This window comes from Podarcis pityusensis (assembly GCF_964106645.2).
Source record: "Podarcis pityusensis genome assembly, chromosome: 13".
NCBI classification, from domain to species: domain Eukaryota; kingdom Metazoa; phylum Chordata; class Lepidosauria; order Squamata; family Lacertidae; genus Podarcis; species Podarcis pityusensis.
Window position 1 is genome coordinate 10,741,029 of NC_138038.1, and position 17,715 is coordinate 10,758,743.

General features: G+C 45.1%; 1 long non-coding RNA gene across 1 annotated transcript; it reads right to left on the bottom strand.

The window, feature by feature from the left end:
- Window positions 1-1,845: 1,845 nt before the first annotated feature.
- Window positions 1,846-4,268, bottom strand: LOC308461222. The gene is made up of 2 exons (XR_013978840.1): window positions 4,051-4,268; window positions 1,846-3,489 (listed from the first exon to the last, which is right to left on the bottom strand). It is a non-coding gene; the product is annotated as an uncharacterized lncRNA (long non-coding RNA).
- Between the last annotated feature and the right edge of the window lie 13,447 nt (window positions 4,269-17,715).

A 17,715-nucleotide genomic window follows, 5' to 3' on the forward strand; every position in this document is an offset into this window, starting at 1 on the left:
TTTGGGCTTTTAACCTCTTTGCTTTTTTTTAAAAAAAAATAATTTTTATTAACAGGCCAGTCCCAGGAGACTGGGATTCTAAAGCCTGAGGAAAACCCTTCCCAAAGGTATCTCGCTGCTATTTTATTGGGGTATAGATCTAATAGTGCTTTTAACGGGTGCAATTTGATAGGTGTGTGAGCTAGCCCAAGGGCCACATTACTGGCAGTTCCCGGAGGTCCCCTGTGGGTGTCCGAAGGTACCCCTAGGACCTTGGTGGGAGTACCCCCTGCCGCCTCGAAAGGGCTGCTTTCCTTTGGGGCAGGCGGAGCCCAGGTGATTACCGAGGCACCTTTCGCATTCATGTGCATACTTACATGTGGGTCGGGAACAGACCCCCCTGTTGAAACCCAACATTGCCGACGTCGTTTTGGCTCCATCTTTCTCACCTTTGGAGAATCCTGGGATTTCTTCTTAACATATGGACCTACATGATCCATCCAATAGTTCTCGTCCCTCAATTCCCAGCGAGTGGATGGCAGAAGTGACGCGTTTCTACGGAAATCCTCGTCATAAGATAAGGCGGCATTCTCCCCTGCTAGCGTAAAGGCCCTTCTAACGTGTGCCATGTGTGCTATGAGATGCATAGCGCGTTTTGGATAAGCTGCGGAAACTACCCCCATGAAGACCTGGTAGCCATCTAACCAATTTTCGAAAGTGCGCTCCGCCTGCGGGGTTCTATATCTCCGCTTCCCATAAATGCGTTTTTTCTCCCCTTTACCTGTCAGGGGGAGGAGCGTAAATATGTCGATGTAGTGCCCATTGAGTATTTTGGTCCTCTTTTTCTTAGATAAATGATTTCCCAATATAAAATCAGTCGACACATTGGTGGATGTTTTTACGTCTTCCACCAATGCCCCCCCTTTCCACTCCAGGGACCCATTAAAGGACTTACGGTGGGAGTTAGCCCTCCTTTCATGCACCCACAAAGGAAGCCCAGAATTATCCTCGCCCAAGCCCCAGTAAGCCTCCATGGGGGCGTTGCTATCCGAATCGGAAGAAGAGGTATCTGACCCATCCTCGGAATCCGACTTCCTGCTTTTCTTGCCTTTTTTCGAAGTGTGTTTCTTCTTGGACTTCCTTTTCCCACCCTGCTGCTCAGCGTCAGCAGCAGTCTGGGCAGCGGCCGGGGGGGTCGTCATGGCGTCCCTGTTGTTCCTCTTCGTACGATGATCCGGAATCTCCTTCCACCGACGTGAGCTGCTGCGCTGCTTCCTGAAAGAAACTGGGCACACCTATGTCCTGATGAGAATTAGTATTGCTAGACCTCTCAGGAGGCGCTCTGCCACCAGAGGAACCTGAATTAGACCCAAGGGAGCGAGCAGATTGAGAGCGAGTTATACGTGGTGACCCAGCGGCGGGTCCCGGTGGGGCTATGCCCGAACCAGAGGCAGAGGTACTTGGTTGTTCCTGATTACTGGGAAGGGTGCCAGGAATGTAACCTTGGGAGGCCGGCGGTGGCGCTGGGAGTGGTATGGCCCCTGGCCGACACTGCCTATAAAAGGTTTCAAATGCCACAAAGAACTGAGCAAATGCTTGCGGGTTACACGGCATAACAGGCACCAGTGAATTAGTTTGAGTGGCTTCCGTGTTCCCCTTGCAGGAAGATGCCTGTTTCTTACCAGAAGGCATGCTGGAAGGAGCGTACACCACCAGCACCTGGCTAGGTGACCTGGTCTGGCAAGAACTAATACGCAACCATGCTCCCACTAATCCTAATCCCAATTTTTTATTTTATTATTATTAAACAATTTTAATTATTATTATTTATTTATTTACTTACTTATTTTAAAATAAAATCAATTAATTTTTATTTATTTATTATTTTAATTATTTTATTATTAATGATGTTTTTTATTTGTTAATTGTGTAATTTAAGAATTTATTTATATAATGCACGTGTCACTAGACCCCTATGCTTAGTTCAGTATTTCCTAAGCTGACTGACCAAAAGTATGGTTAGACCAGCTCCGCACTTTTTCAGTATTAACTACGCCAGCAGGAGGAAACCCAATTTGGACAAAGGGTATCCCACGATCTTACCGCGCTATATGCACTCAATATGAGTAATGAATCATGCTAAATGGAATGAATTGAGTTGTATAAGATGACTATGCAATAAGTATATACTATGAATATAATGGGCTGTGTATGAATATACCCTTTGCCAGGCGTTTGATTACAATGGTAAAACGCAGTAATTCTGCACTAAACACACTACCTGTAAACCTGCAGTCCTACACTCTATGTGATATAAAAGAAGGAAGTGAGCCACTATCAGCCTGCGTGTAAGATTGAGGGAATATCCAAGGAGGTTTAATTAAGAAGCCCCTTAACTGCCACTGTGAATAAAAGCTTAAAGAGGCAGTCCTCAATTGCCAGAACCAACCGAACTGTAAGCAAGTCCTTTACTTGCCTTTATGAGTTAAGGCTTTTAAAAGCAGAGCTGAAATAACATATAAGCCACAGTGATTGCCAATTGCACCAATCAATTTTACAAGCAGTCAGCAAACAGCACTTTAAAACCAGCATTCAGCACCTCCAAGGACCTTTAATTGCCTCTGAGTTGAGGCTTTTAAAAGCAGAGCTGAAATAACATAAGCCACAGCATTTGCTAATTGCACCAATTAATTTCAAAAGCAGTCAGCACTTTGAAACCAGTACTCAGCCCTTCCAAAGACTCTTATGATAATATTTTTTAAAAAGTATTTCCCCCAATAAACCGCACTTTAAAAGCCTGTCATTCAGCAACTTGCTACAATAACAGATTCTCCCCTGTAGACCCGGGAGCCAGCCAAGGGATCACAACAATGGAGCAGCCCAAGCCTGTGCTGGCAATTTATAAGAAGCGTCAGAGCTGCTGCTAAGAAGGAAGGGTAAAACAAAGTTGGCAAATACTAGAAGGAGACAGCTTTCTTTAAAGAGCACTGACCCTGCGGAGAGTGAATGCCTCTCCTAAGATGGCGGCTGCCTTTTTTGACCACGTGGTTGAGTTAAAATGGCGCCGGGTAGCAGCGGTAACCAAGGCAACCGGAAAACAATTTTCTTAGTAAAGCCCGGCTAGAGCGACCCTGCGATCACGACCTTTCCTTTAAAACTGACCCCGTTTTAAAGCTGCCCCCCCCCTTTCACTCGTGCAAGGAAAATTTAGAATAAACGACACAATCAAGGTTAAAACCCTGAGAATGTTAAAGCGCGAAATGAGCTGCCTACGCTTTAAACCCTGGTCCCCTTTTACAAGCTGCCTCCCCTTTCACTCATGCAAGGAAAATTGTGAATAAACAACACACACAATCTTAATAAAAACCCCAGTCACCAACCTCACACGGGCGCTGCAGCCACCCGCGTTATAGAAGCCACTGTATAATCCGCAAGTAAGACAGAGCCTTTGAATTGAGGGCTTAAAAAAACAAGAGATTGATCTAAAGTCTGCTCTTGGAGACACAAGATCTACCCACACTGGAGGAATGGCAGATGAAAATGATGGACTACATGGAATTGGCGGAAATGACTGGCAGAATCCGAGACCAGGGAGAAGAGTCGGTGGAAGAAGATTGGAAGAAATTTAAAGACTACTTACAGAAATATTGTAAAATTAATGAATGTTAGAAAGATGTTGGATTGAAGTTAAGTGGTTTCTAGCTATATAGGTACAAAAGAATATGGAAAAATTGGTTTTTAATATGTAAAAATCTAACGTTACAATATATCAGGACTAAGGATTAGGATTAAAAAGGAGGGAAAGGAATTGTTGGATTAACAAATTTAATTGGAATACAAAAGAGGGAGGTATGAGGAGGTCCGGGAAACAAGTAAACGTAAAAGAAGTGAGGAAAAGATGGAATTGTTTTTAACTGTTTTTTCTACTTTGTATTTTTCCTTTTTATTGTTAATTTTTTTTATAATATGATTTTTTGTTTTTTCCTTTGAAACTTTAATAAATATTATTTAAAAAATAAATAAATAAATAAATAAAGTCTGCTCTTCGAACTCGCTGCAGAAGGAGTAAACCTAAAAAGGAGAGGAAAAAGAAGCCAAGCAAAGACCAAGGAAACAAGCTACAGAATCTAAAATACCAAGCACCTACAAAACCTGGTCAGCTGCAGCAGCGGAGGAAAAGAGGAGGAGCCTCGGCTGCAGCAGGTTTAAATAGCCGAGGCCCCGCCCCCGGAGCCAGCCGATTGGCTGGCCCGGGGTATGACACGGGCGGGGATTCCCTTAGGTATCGCGGGGGCCGGAGCCAGCCCCCGTGAATGTGGGGAAGGGCGTGCCGCCCGCAACCCCACCTCCTTGTGGGGTTTCCTAGCTAACCGTTCTTCTTTAGTAGGAGCATGTACATCTTTCCAATGTTTTGCCACAATAATCCTTGATGCTGATGTCGCATATGTAAATAACCTGAATTTGTTTTTAGGGATGTTATTTAGAACAATTCCTAGTAGAAATTCATCTGGTTTCTTGCTGAAAGTAATTTTTATCAATCTTTTTATCTCTTCGTAAATCATATTCCAAAGTTTTTGTATCACTGGGCAAGACCACGACATGTGTAGTATGTTCCTACATGCTCCTTGCACCTCCTGCACTTATTTTTATATGATTTGTTTATTTTCGCCAATTTTACAGGGGTCAAATACCATCTATATTATGTTTTCATAAGATTTTCTCTTATAAGATAGCAAGCCGTAAATTTTATATTTTTACTCCATAATTCCTTCCATTTATGGGATTCAGTCATATGCCCCAGATCTCGCTCCCATTTTGTTATAACTTTTTAAATATCTTCCGCTTTCCTTTGCCAATTCAATAATAATTTATACATTTTAGAAAGAGGTTACTATATAATATGTCTAGCTCCATATAAGATATATTTATTTTTTATCAAATCCCTTAATCCTTTTATCCTTTTCAAAGGTGGCTTTTAACCGATAATATTCCAATCAGGTTATTTCTTTCTTTTTCAATTCTCCTAGGTCCTTTAATTTTGGGTCAATACTTATTACTCACGTAATTACTTTTAATTATGCTCATGTGTGCTTACCAGATGGCTGGTTTTTTTTGTGTAATCAAAGAAGTTATAACGACATTCCCGCAAATTTATATGATGCTCAGTGCTGCCTCCGCAGACTGACATACGCTTCAGGTTACATACACTTCAGGTTACAAACTCCGGTAACCCAGAAATATTACCTCGGGTTAAGAACTTTGCTTCAGGATGAGAACAGAAATCGTGCAGCAGTGGCGCAGTGGCAGCGGGAGGCCCCATTAGCTAAAATGGTGCTTCAGGTTAAGAACAGTTTCAGGTTAATAACAGACCTCCAGAGTGAATTAAGTTCTTAACCCGAGGTACCACTGTATAAAGGTAAAGGTAATTCTGCTACATAATGGGTAGCTGATGAGAGAGTGACAATTCGAGCATTGTGGCTGTGGGTTCCTGATTGCTTCAGTGTTTCCAAGAGAAGGTTAGTCAACAAGAAGTGTCCCATGTAGTTAATACCAAAGTGTTCCTCAAACCCATCCTCTGTTTTCCTTTCCGGCACCAGCATCACTGCAGCTGTGAAGTTTAAAAAGAAAAGAAAGAGTGCAGGTGAAGTTTGTGGTATACAGGAGCCTGCTTGTGGTGAATGGACCACTATATAGGCTGCTACACATCGTACATTTGAAAGCACAAAGGTAAAGGTACCCCTGCCCGTATGGGCCAGTCTTGCCAGACTCTAGGGTTGTGCACTCATCTCACTCTATAGGCCGGGAGCCAGCGCTGTCCGCAGACACTTCCGGGTCACGTGGCCAGCGTCACAAGCTGCATCTGGCGAGCCAGCGCAGCACACGGAACGCCGTTTACCTTCCCGCTGGTAAGCGGTCCCTATTTATCTACTTGCACCCGGAGGTGCTTTCGGAACGACGGGAGCGCACTGTATAGATATATTTAAATTGGTCTATGTGATTTTTTGTTTTGTTTTGTATGTTGTTTTTTGTTTTTGTTTTCTCTTTTCTTTATTATGTTTCTGTTGAGATGTACAATTTGTAATTTTTGATAATAATGGGTTAATTAACAACGTTTGTATCAGCAAAATAAAATGCATTTTAAAAAGGAAAAAAATTAAAAAAAGAGAGAGAAAAAAAGTAGAAATTCCCTTTAATATAGTCCAATACCTTTGGAGAAATGGAACACCGTAAAGAGTGTGTTTGACGTGTTGTAGACAGCATACTGTATACAAAAGGACTGAGGCAGATTCTTGTTTTTTCTGATGTTTACCGATGGCTATGGAAGTGAGAGCTGGACCACAAAGAAGGCTGACCGCCAAATAATTTATGCTTTTGAATTATGATGCTGGAGGAGACTCTGGAGAGTCCCATGGACTGCAAGAAGATCAAACCTATCCATTCTGAAGGAAATCAGCCCTGAGTGCTCACGGGAAGGACAGATCCTGAAGCTGAGGCTCCAGTACTTTGGCCACCTCATGAGAAGAGAAGACTCCCTGGAAAAGACCCTGATGTTGGGAAAGATGGAGGGCACAAGGAGAAGGGGACGACGGAGGATGACAGAGGACGAGATGGTTGGACAGTGTTCTCAAAGCTACCAGCATGAGTTTGACCAAACTGCGGGAGGCAGTGGAAGACAGGAGAGCCTGGCGTGCTCTGGTCCATGGGGTCACGAAGAGTCGGACACAACTAAACGACTAAACAACAAAATGTATTGTTTGTTTTCTGATTTTCAGGAAGGCTTTGAGTGATCCCTGGGGGCAGATAAGAGAGGAAATGAAGACAGGATTTGGGGTGTTTTTCCTCTGCTTTGCATATATAGGTGTGATTGTCTGCGTAGCCTTGCTTTTCAATAAAGTCATTTGAACTTGTGAATTGGTGTGTGTATACTGTAGACTCAGTAGATGGCGATGTGTAACCATGGACAGCTATGTTATTTCTCATTCATAGCCCTCAACTCGTGATTCTTATTGCAATAGCAGAAAAGTTGTAGGTACATTGGTACAAGTAAAGATAAAATTAATACAATGATACAACGTAAGATAAAAATAATAATACAGAAGGGAGCCGGCATTTGTCCACAGACAGCTTTCCGGGTCATGTGGCCAGCATGACCAAACCGCTTCTGGCGCAACGGAACACCGTGACAGAAACCAGAGCACACGGAATCGCCGTTTACCTTTCTCACCACAGCCGTACCTATTTATCTACTTGCACTGGTGTGCTTTCAAACTGCTAGGTTGCCAGGAGCTGGGACAGAGCAACGGGAGCTCACCCCGTCATGGAGATTCGAACCGCCAACCTTCTGATTGGCAAATCCCAAGAGGTTCAGTGGTTTAGACCACAGCGCCACCCGTATCTCCATTTCTCTGCTACAGCGGTGGGAAAAGCTGTTTTTCATTCCTCCCTCCCATCGAGGTCAATGAGAGGGAAATTTCTCATGCCTGGCCTGGACCTGGTCCAAAGTCTTGTCAACAGGGGTGTGCCTGGGGAATGAAGCGCCATAGGATTTGGCATAAGTGTGCCCCGCCTACATCCTGACCATACCTCCACCCTGTTTTTGATTGGTTTACTGGATTATCTTCATCAGTGGAGTTTAATATCAGTGCATCATGGGCGTTCCACTGGTGTGCATGCCATGTCCATGGGGCAACGTAGCTCTGGTTCTGCTGAGCTTACTCCATCTTCTAAATCAGGGTTTCTCAAACTTGGGTGTCCAGCTGTTTTGGGACTACAAATCCCATCATCCCTGACCACTGGTCCTACTATCTAGCGTTATAAGAATTTTAAGGTCTTACATATATAAAATAAAAGTTCACAAATGTACCAAGCAAGCACATACATAAATGTATAAACCACATGTCTGAAACCCCACAGTAGTTGTTATCCTAACAAAAGAGTGGCCAGGATGCCCAGGTAATCCAATCAGGTAACCTGGCAGACAGGATAATAACAAGGCACTCAGATTTCTGTTGTAGTCCGCCCCTTCTCTGACGTATATATGATGTATGGAGGGGTGGTCTTGGGCTCCAGGGTGGGCAGTTCAAAAGTCTATATAAGGGCTTGTGTGCATGGTTTGGGGTCCTCCTCCTCTCTCCTGCTTGTGAGGGGAGGACCCTGTTGCAGCAGCTTTAATAAAGATCAGGCTTACTAGCTGCTTTGCTTCTCAATATTCTCTGGTTGGCCTCTGTTATTTACTCCTACCGATGGAAGGACTCAATAAGGGCTTTTGTGTTCCCCATAAGGGAAAGGGAGCAGTTTTTGTTTACAACACTAGGGATGATGGGAGCTGTAGTCCAAAAACCGCTGGATGCCCAAGTTTGGGAAACACTGTTCTAAAGCCTCTCAGCCCATGGATCTGAGGTATAGGCTTATACACATTAAATTTAATTTGAAAGTGCAAATAAGAACTCATGTACTTGTGCTCCATAGTATTACTTTTGACAGGTTTGGATAACAGAGGCGGGGGGGAGAGAGCACATCTTTCGTTTTTCTTATTATTTCTTCCTCTCTTTTTTAGTAGTATTTTATTCCAATTTCAAAATATAATTCCTGGCTCGGTCTGAAAATTTAAGCTGATCGGGTTATGATTCACACTGACTTAAGTACCTGTTCCTGAATTATCATATGCAAGGCACCTGCAAAAATAAAAAGGACGTGAGACACAGCGTAGACAAGAGAGGAACTTGTGACTCAGGCTCGGGTGATGGGCAGAGGAAGCTTTGTAAAGAATGGGTGACCAACTTCTGCATTCTCAGGGGCCGCTCTGTTCCCCACAACCAGGTCCCATCGTGACACTGGCAACATCGTACAAATAAGTAGGGCCGGCCCTTCTATTAGGCAGAGTAAGGCAGCTGCCCTCCCTGGAAGGGAGGGAGGGAGGGAGTGGCCAGATATTGGAGGCCTGTCCTGTGCCCTCTAAGCTAGCCAGCCTACTACCTTTCAGCGCAGCGGAGAACACTGCTCTGTCACCAACACTGAATTAAGGCTGCGTGCACACTATATAGCACATTTGTTTTTTGTTTTCCCCAAAAAATTTTTTTATTGGTTTTCACAATATTATAAACAAACAAACACACAAGACAAACAAACAAAAATCATAGCCTTATTGAAAATTACACTTATTAACTTTGTTAAGTGACTTCCTCGCATTCCCTTGGTTGAATTTCATTGCATGTCCTTTTAACGGTTTTCCAAATCCCAATTCTTATGAAATTTAACTTAAACATTAACATCCTTAAATCTTCACATTATGGAATTAAACATATTAATTCATCACCTAACATAAATAAAATCCTAAGCCAATTAAGTATCTGCAAGCTGTTTTCAGTTAATTTAACTTAACATATTTAACTAAATAATCATTAAATTTGATCCACTCTTCCTGATACTCGTCCTCCTTCTGGTAGCGGACTCTTCCGGTTAGGTCAGCTAGCTCTGAAAAATCCATCATCTTCATCTGCCATTCTTCTATCGTTGGTAATTCTTGGGTTTTCCACTTTTTAGCTAACAAAATACGAGCAGCAGTTGTGGCATACAAAAATAATTTAACATCTTTCTTGGGCAATTCCAAACCTGTTATTCCAAGAAGAAAGGCTTCTGGTTTCTTTATAAATGTATATTTCAACATTTTTTTTCAATTCATTATAAATCTTTTCCCAGAAGTCTTTCACCTTGGGACAGGTCCACCACATATGATAAAAGGTTCCTTCCTTTTCTTTACATTTCCAACATAGATTGTCACAGTTATGATATATCTTTGCTAATTTTACAGGAGTCAAATACCATCTGTAGAAAGAAGCTATATAGCACATTTGAAGCACATCTCCCCCTTCAAAGAATTCTGGGCACCATCGGTTTGCTTAGGTTTGCTGGGAATTGTAACTCCATGGGGTAAACTACAGTGCCCAGAATTATCTGAAGGGGGAAATGTTCTTCAAATGTGCTTTAGAGGTATCGTGATCCCACAGCCATGAATTCAAATGCCAGTCCACTTGCCTTCTGCATGTGGAATGGGGTGGGGAGCCTTCAACTAATACAGCAAAATGTTTGGGGCTGAACCTCTGCAAGGAATTCACCATGACTGGCTCAGAGCTACATGTAAATGCTGATTACATCCATGTTGCCAAGCGCGTGATTAGGTCAAACATGAAAAAGTGGAATATGTCTTACAACCTGTATTTTCCCCCCTCTTGTGAGTGAAACTGCTGGCAAACTTTCCCCCATATCATCAAAATTTGACGAAGCCACAGAGGCAGCTGGTTCCAGGTTTAAGCGTAAGGGAGCTCTCGGAACATGGGCCCAATGTTGTAGAAAGATGACTGACCAGAAACAGAACAGAAAAACAGCAATTTGGCTGATTGGCAGGTGGTGGCATTAATACAGTGGTGCCTCAGGTTACATACGCTTCAGGTTACAGACTCCGCTAACCGAGAAATAGTGCTTCGGGTTAAGAACTTTGCTTCAGGATGAGAACAGAAATTGTGCTCCGGTGGTGCGGCAGCAGGAGGCCCCATTAGCTAAAGTGGTGCTTCAGGTTAAGAACAGTTTCAGGTTAAGAACAGACCTCCGGAACGAAATAAGTACTTAACCCGAGGTACCACTGTAGCCAAGAAGTGCAGTAATGCTCCAGCAAAAGGCTGTCAAGGCATTGGCTGCCAGAGACCAAACGGCATAAGAACGTAAGAACGGCCAGCTGGATCAGGCCAGTGGGCCATTTATTCCAGCTTCCTGATCTCACAGAGTACAACTGGATGTCTTTGGCAAGCCGGCAAGCAGGACCTGGGTGCAAGAACATTCTCCCCTCCTGTGGCTTCCAGCTACCGGTATTCAGAGCTCTGCTGCAACACCATCAGGGTTAGCAGCACATGAGGGACATCGAATCATAGAGTTGTAGAGTTGGAAGGGACCACTTGTTTGTTTTTTGAAATGATTTTTATTTGGTTTTGCAAATACAAATTTATACCAAAAAGATTTACAAATCTATATAAAGAGATTTCTTTGAATCTCTGGACTTCCCCCCCCCCCCATCCTCTCCATGGGTCCTAATGTCACCATTTACGCCTGCATATCAATCCATTATCCACTTTTTTTATCCGTCTGCATTGTCCATAGTCTTTACAAGTCTTTACAAGTGTGGTTAAAAGCCTGATAATGTTTTCATCTGGTTACAATTAAATTATAATTCCCCCACCCATTCTTTTTTAAAGTTCTTGTCCTCTTGGTGCCTGAGCTTTCCACATAATTTTGCCATTTCAGCATAGTCCATCAACTTGGTTGGCCATTATTCCCTGGTCAGGATTGTTTCTTCCTTCCATCTCTGGGCTAATAACATCCGTGCAGCTGTTGACGGGTACATTAAAAGTCTTTTCTGGTCCTTTGGGATCTCGGTACCTATAACTCCTAATAGAAAAGCTTCTGGGTTTTTTTAACAAACATTATTTTAAACTTTTTTTTTCCATTTCATTATATATCATCTCCCAAAAGCTTTTTATTACTTTACATGACCACCACATATGGTAAAAGGTACCTTCTTTTTCTTTACATTTCCGGCAGTTATTTGTCTTTGTTCTACACATTTTTGCTAACTTAACGTAAAGGTAAAGGTAACGGGACCCCTGACCGTTAGGTCCAGTCGTGGACAACTCTCGGGGTGCGTCGCTTATCTCGCTTTATTGGCTGAGGGAGATGGCGTACAGCTTGCGGGTCATGTGGCCAGCATGACTAAGCCGCTTCTGGCAAACCAGAGCAGTGCACAGAAACATCGTTTACCTTCCCGCCGGAGCGGTACCTATTTATCTACTTGCACTTTGACGTGCTTTGAAACTGCTAGGTTGGCAGGAGCAGGGACCGAGCAACAGGAGCTCACCCCGTCGCGGGGATTAGAACCGCCGACCTTCTGATCAGCAAGCCCGAGAGGCTGAGTGGTTTAGACCACAGCACCACCCGCGTCCCTTTTGCTAACTTACTAGGAGTCAAATGCCGCTATGGAAGGGACCACAGATCATCTAGTACAGTGGTACCTCGGGTTACAGACGCTTCAGGTTACAGACTCCGCTAACCCTTAAATAGTACCTCGGGTTAAGAACGTTGCTTCAGGATGAGAACAGAAATTGCACACCAGCGGCACGGCGGCAGTGGAAGGCCCCATAGCTAAAGTGGTACCTCAGGTTAAGAACAGTTTCAGGTTAAGAACGGACCTCCAGAACGAATTAAGTTCTCAACCCGAGGTACCACTGTAGTCCAATCCCCTGCAATGCAGAAATCTTTCCACCTACGTAGGTCTTTGAACCCACAAACCTGATATTAAGAACCTCATGCTCTGTGCTGAAAACAAACCACTCCAGAGCCCTTCTCAAAGTTGGAAAGGCTGGCAAGGACCTCTCACCAGCGGGCAGTTTTGCATGTCGCAGAAAAGAGCCAATAGTTTGAACCTGTGGCTTTTGCACAGCATGACCCATGCTTCACCATGCTCCAACGCTTTGCCCCCTTGCTCCCCTACTTTTCTCCGCAGTATAAAAGTTTGGACCTTTTGTAAAACTGCCGGATGTGACTCACTTTTTATATTCTCATAATAACATCTATCTACGGCCAGATGTTCCTACGCTCTCTGCTTCTAATTTAGCCCTTGACTAAATTTTTACAGGCAGCCTTGTGGTTTTCTGCTTGTCATTTTTATTAGGGAAAGGTTTCTGGAATTTTGCTGGGGTGGAGGGTGGGGTGCGGAGGCGGATACCATCTCTTCCCTCTGGCATCACCCTTATTCTCCGGCTCCTTGTTTATTTGAAATGGCCGGCTGCCTTTGGGGGCAAAACCCTCTCATGGCGGCTCACATAAAAACAAGACAGCACTACGTAAATCCTCATGCGTCAATAAAAGCGAACTCCAACACCCAAAACGCAAAAACTTCAGCAGTTAAAAAGATGTAGAGTACCACATTTATCAGGGACGCGGGTGGCGCTGTGAGTTAAACCACAGAGCCTAGGACTTGCTGATCAGAAGGTCGGAGGTTTGAATCCCCGTGACGGGGTGAGCTCCCGTTGCTCGGTCCCTGCTTCTGCCAACCTAGCAGTTCAAAAGCACGTCAAAGTGCAAGTAGATAAATAGGTACCGCTCTGGCGGGAAGGTAAACGGCGTTTCCGTGCGCTGCTCTGGTTTGCCAGAAGCGGCTTAGTCATGCTGGCCACATGACCCGGAAGCTGTATGCCGGCTCCCTTGGCCAATAAAGCGAGATGAGCGCCGCAACCCCAGAGTCGTCCGTGACTGGACCTAATGGTCAGGGGTCCCTTTACCTTTACCACATTTATCAAGTCTTGAAAGAGTCTGTACCTTCCTTCTAGTGCTCCTCGAACCCTTCTCCTTCTCCCCGCTTGGTGAGTCCACCCTTCCTCTCTGCAAAACCCAACTTCTCATACCCCCATCAACACCCGAGTCACAGTTAGTCCCATTGCGCTGATAGGGCAACTGAGCTGGAGGAGTAAAGTTACTTAGGGGTGAATTCCCAGTGAGGGATTAATTTGCAAGCACATTGTCGAGATGTTGCAACCGGGACATTGGTAACAGGGTGGTTTGTTTCACATTTCCTCTGGAAAGGGTAACTCCAGATTAAATGTCAGTGGGGGCATGGGGCACTCTGATGCCAACCACATCATGCGGGTGCTGCAAAAAATATATATGCATAGATGAGGGTCACCACCCCCACAATAAACACCCATCCTTGCTCTAAGGCAGGCATCCCCAAACTTGGCCCTCCAGATGTTTTGGGACTACAACTCCCATCATCCCAAGCTAACAGGACCAGTGGTCAGGGATGATGGGAATTGTAGTCCCAAAAACATCTGGAGGGCTGAGTTTGGGGGTGCCTGCTCTAAGGCATTCAGTTAATACAGTGGTACCTTGGTTCTGAAACGCCTTGGTACTCAAACGCCTTGGTTCCCAAATGCCAAAAAACCAGAAATAAGTGTTCTGGTTTTCGAATGTTTTTTGGAAGCTGAACGTCTGATGCGGCTGTCAGCTATTGTTTCTGGGGCGCCTGCACCAATCGGAAGCTGCGCCTCGGTTTTCAAACATTTCAGAAGTCAAACAGACTTCTGGAACAGATTGTTTGGCGCTTTTGTTTTTGCTATTTATTTTGCGCTTTTGCTTTTGAGGCTTTTTCGGTTAATTTGTTTTTGTGACTGTGTGGAACCCAGTTCAGCTACTGATTAAATGAATGACTGTGTGACTGCGGAAATGGATAAAAACAAACAATGGCTATTATCAGTGCAGGTAAGAAAAAACGTTATTTTTAATTTTTATCATCTACAAGACTGTCTTATTCTTGCTTTCATCTGATGGATCAATTGTCTCGTTAGAGAGTAAAATTCATGTTAAATTACTGTTTTAGGGGTTGCTTTTAAAAGTCTGGAACGGATTAATCCATTTTGCATTACTTTCTATGGGAAAGCGCACCTTGGTTTTGGAACGCTTTGGTTTTGGAATGGACTTCCGGAACGGATTAAGTTTAAGAACCAAGGTACCACTGTATAGTATTTTCCATGGGATCCTGCTGCCTTTACTGTTCCAATACCTTACAATGTTATTTTCTGTTTGCTTGCATTTGTGTGTATGTGTCGGTTTCTGCTCTTCCATTGTTTTCTTCATATGGAGGTCAGGATAGAGATTAGTTCCAGGCAGGGCTCTTTTATCTTTTGCAACAGCTGCATGGCAGGCATAATTTCAACCAGCACTTCTGCCTGATGTTGCAGGCGCATGAGGCAAGCCAAAGTGGTTAACAGATTGAGATTGAATCCTGACAAGACAGAAGTACTGTTTTTGGGGGACAGGAGGCGGGCAGGTGTGGAGGATTCCCTGGTCCTGAATGGGGTAACTGTGCCCCTGAAGGACCAGGTGCGCAGCCTGGGAGTCATTTTGGACTCACAGCTGTCCATGGAGGCGCAGGTCAATTCTGTGGCCAGGGCAGCTGTCTACCAGCTCCGTCTGGTATGCAGGCTGAGACCGTACCTGCGCACAGACTGCCTTGCCAGAGTGGCGCATACTCTGGTTATCTCCCGCTTGGACTACTGCAATGCGCTCTACGTGGGGCTACCTTTGAAGGTGACCCGGAAACTACAACTAATCCAGAACGCGGCAGCCAGACTGGTGACTGGGAGCGGCCGCCGAGACCATATAACACCGGTCTTGAAAGACCTACATTGGCTCCCAGTACGTTTCTGAGCACAGTTCAGAGTGTTGGTGCTGACCTTTAAAGCCCTTAACGGCCTCGGTCCAGTATATCTGAAGGAACGTCTCCACCCCCATCATTCTTCCCGGACACTGAGGTCCAGCACTGAGGGCCTTCTGGCAGTTCCCTCACTGCAAGAAGCCAAGTTACAGGGAACCAGGCAGAGGGCCTTCTCGGTAGTGGCGCCCTCCCTGTGGAACGCCCTCCCACCAGATGTCAAAGAGAACAACAACTACCAGACTTTTAGAAGACATCTGAAGGCAGCCCTGTTTAGGGAAGCTTTTAATGTTTGATGTATTACAGTATTTTAATATTTTTTTGGAAGCTGCCCAGAGTGGCTGGGGAAGCCCAGCCAGATGGGCAGGGTATAAATAATAAATTATTATTATTATTATTATTATTATTATTATGGCAAGCAAAAGCTGCACCTGTTGAACTTCGGCTTGCCGTACAGCTGCCCAAAAGCACGGGGCCCCAGCCACCCCAGGGTGGGGCGATGGGCCAGTAAGCCACTGCTCACGGCCGTCCCCATGCTGCGTTTCTGCCTCTTTCAACCCATCTGAACGCTCCAGGCAACCTTGTGGTGACAGCAAAGCAGCCAAGCCGGTTCGGCAGCTCCTAAGCAAGAGAAGACAGAGCAGGCCTGACCCTGCCCTGCCTTCGCCTACAGGGTTTGGATTTGTCCCCTAGCTACCAGCATGGCAGCTATGGGGGCAGAGATTCCAGCAGGAACCCTGATCTAAGCTTGCAGAGTAAGGGATGGGGGCCTGCCAGCGTTTAAAGGCCAGCAGGATGCGAAGGGGGAAAGGGGAACGGGGAACAGGAACTTGTGCAGAGCCTCTCCCCCATCGATAAAGCTGCAGCAAAGGAAAAGTCAAGTCAATGCAGCCCCGTTCAGGCAATTTCCGGCACGCTCCCCACCTTCCGTGGTGCTTCTGCTAAGGGTGAACTGCTGTTGTGGAGGAAAGGGGCCAAGTTCACTGCATGTACAGTGTTAAAGGGAAATATTATGAAAATGATGTATAGATGGTACTTAACCCCTGTAAAATTAGCAAAGATATACAGTGGTACCTCAGGTTACATACGCTTCAGGTTACAGACTCCGCTAACCCAGAAATAGTACCTCGGGTTAAGAACTTTGCTTCAGGATGAGAACAGAAATCGTGCTCCGGTGGCGCGGCAGCAGCAGGAGGCCCCATTAGCTAAAGTGGTGCTTCAGGTTAAGAACAGTTTCAGGTTAAGAACGGACCTCTGGAACGAATTAAGTACTTAACCTGAGGTACCACTGTACACTGAAATTGAGCCAGGGGGATTTGAGGAAGTCACTTAACAATGTTACAGTACTAAGATTGGATTAAGTACAGTTAAGATCTGTTTGTTTCTTTGTCTGTTGAAATTTTTTGGAAAATCAATGGGGGGGGGAAGGGGTGAACTGCTAAAGAAAGATATGCCCCACTTCCGAATCCTACACAGGCTGTCCAAAGTTATTTAGTGCCTAAGAATGTAACAGCACGCTCTCCAACATTAAAATAGGGACGTCTTAAGGGAAAGCGGGACATTTCGGGGTCAAATCAGAAACCGGGACGGCTTCCGTAAATCCAGGACTGTCCCTGGAAAATAGAGATATTTGGAGGGTCTGGACCAATGGCCCACCTAGTCCAGTACCCCGTTCTCACAGTGGCCAACCAGATGTCTGTGGGAAGTATTGTAAACAAAATCTGCCCTTCTTCCCTTATGGGGTATCCAAGAGCCCGTATAGAGTCCTTAAGTGGGTTCCCTATTTGTAGGAGAAAATAACAGAGGCCAACCAGAGAATATTGAGAAGCAAAGCAGCTAGTAAGCCTGATCTTTATTAAAGCTGTTGCAACAGGGTGCTCCCCTCACAAGCAGGAAAGGAGGAGGACCCAGAACCAAGGTGAGCCTGCCCTTATAAAAAGGTAAAGGGACCCCTGACCATTAGGTCCAGTCGGAGACGACTCTGGGGTTGCGGCGCTCATCTCGCTTTATTGGCTGAGGGAGCTGGCGTACAGCTTCCGGGTCATGTGGCCAGCATGACTAAGCCACTTCTGGCGAATCAGAGCAGTGCACGGAAACACCAGAGTGGTACCTATTTATCTACTTGCACTTTGACGTGCTTTCGAACTGCTAGGTTGGCAGCAGCAGGGACCGAACAACGGGAGCTCACCCCGTCGCGGGGATTCGAACCGCCAACCTTATGATCGGCAAGCCCTAGGCTCTGTGGTTTAACCCCCAGCGCCACCCGCATTCATTGCTATACATGTATTGCAGGTTGGAGGGCTTCAGTGAGAATAGTCTACAGCAGCCCTGCCCATATAGTGTACTGTTAATTTTGCAGGTGAGGCTGAGGTTAGTTTGGTTCCCCACTCAAAAAATTCCCCACACCTCTCAGGTTGCGGCAAAGGTCAGTCTACTTAAATTGCCTCTTTGCACTTCCAGGCGGAACCAGTCACTCAGTC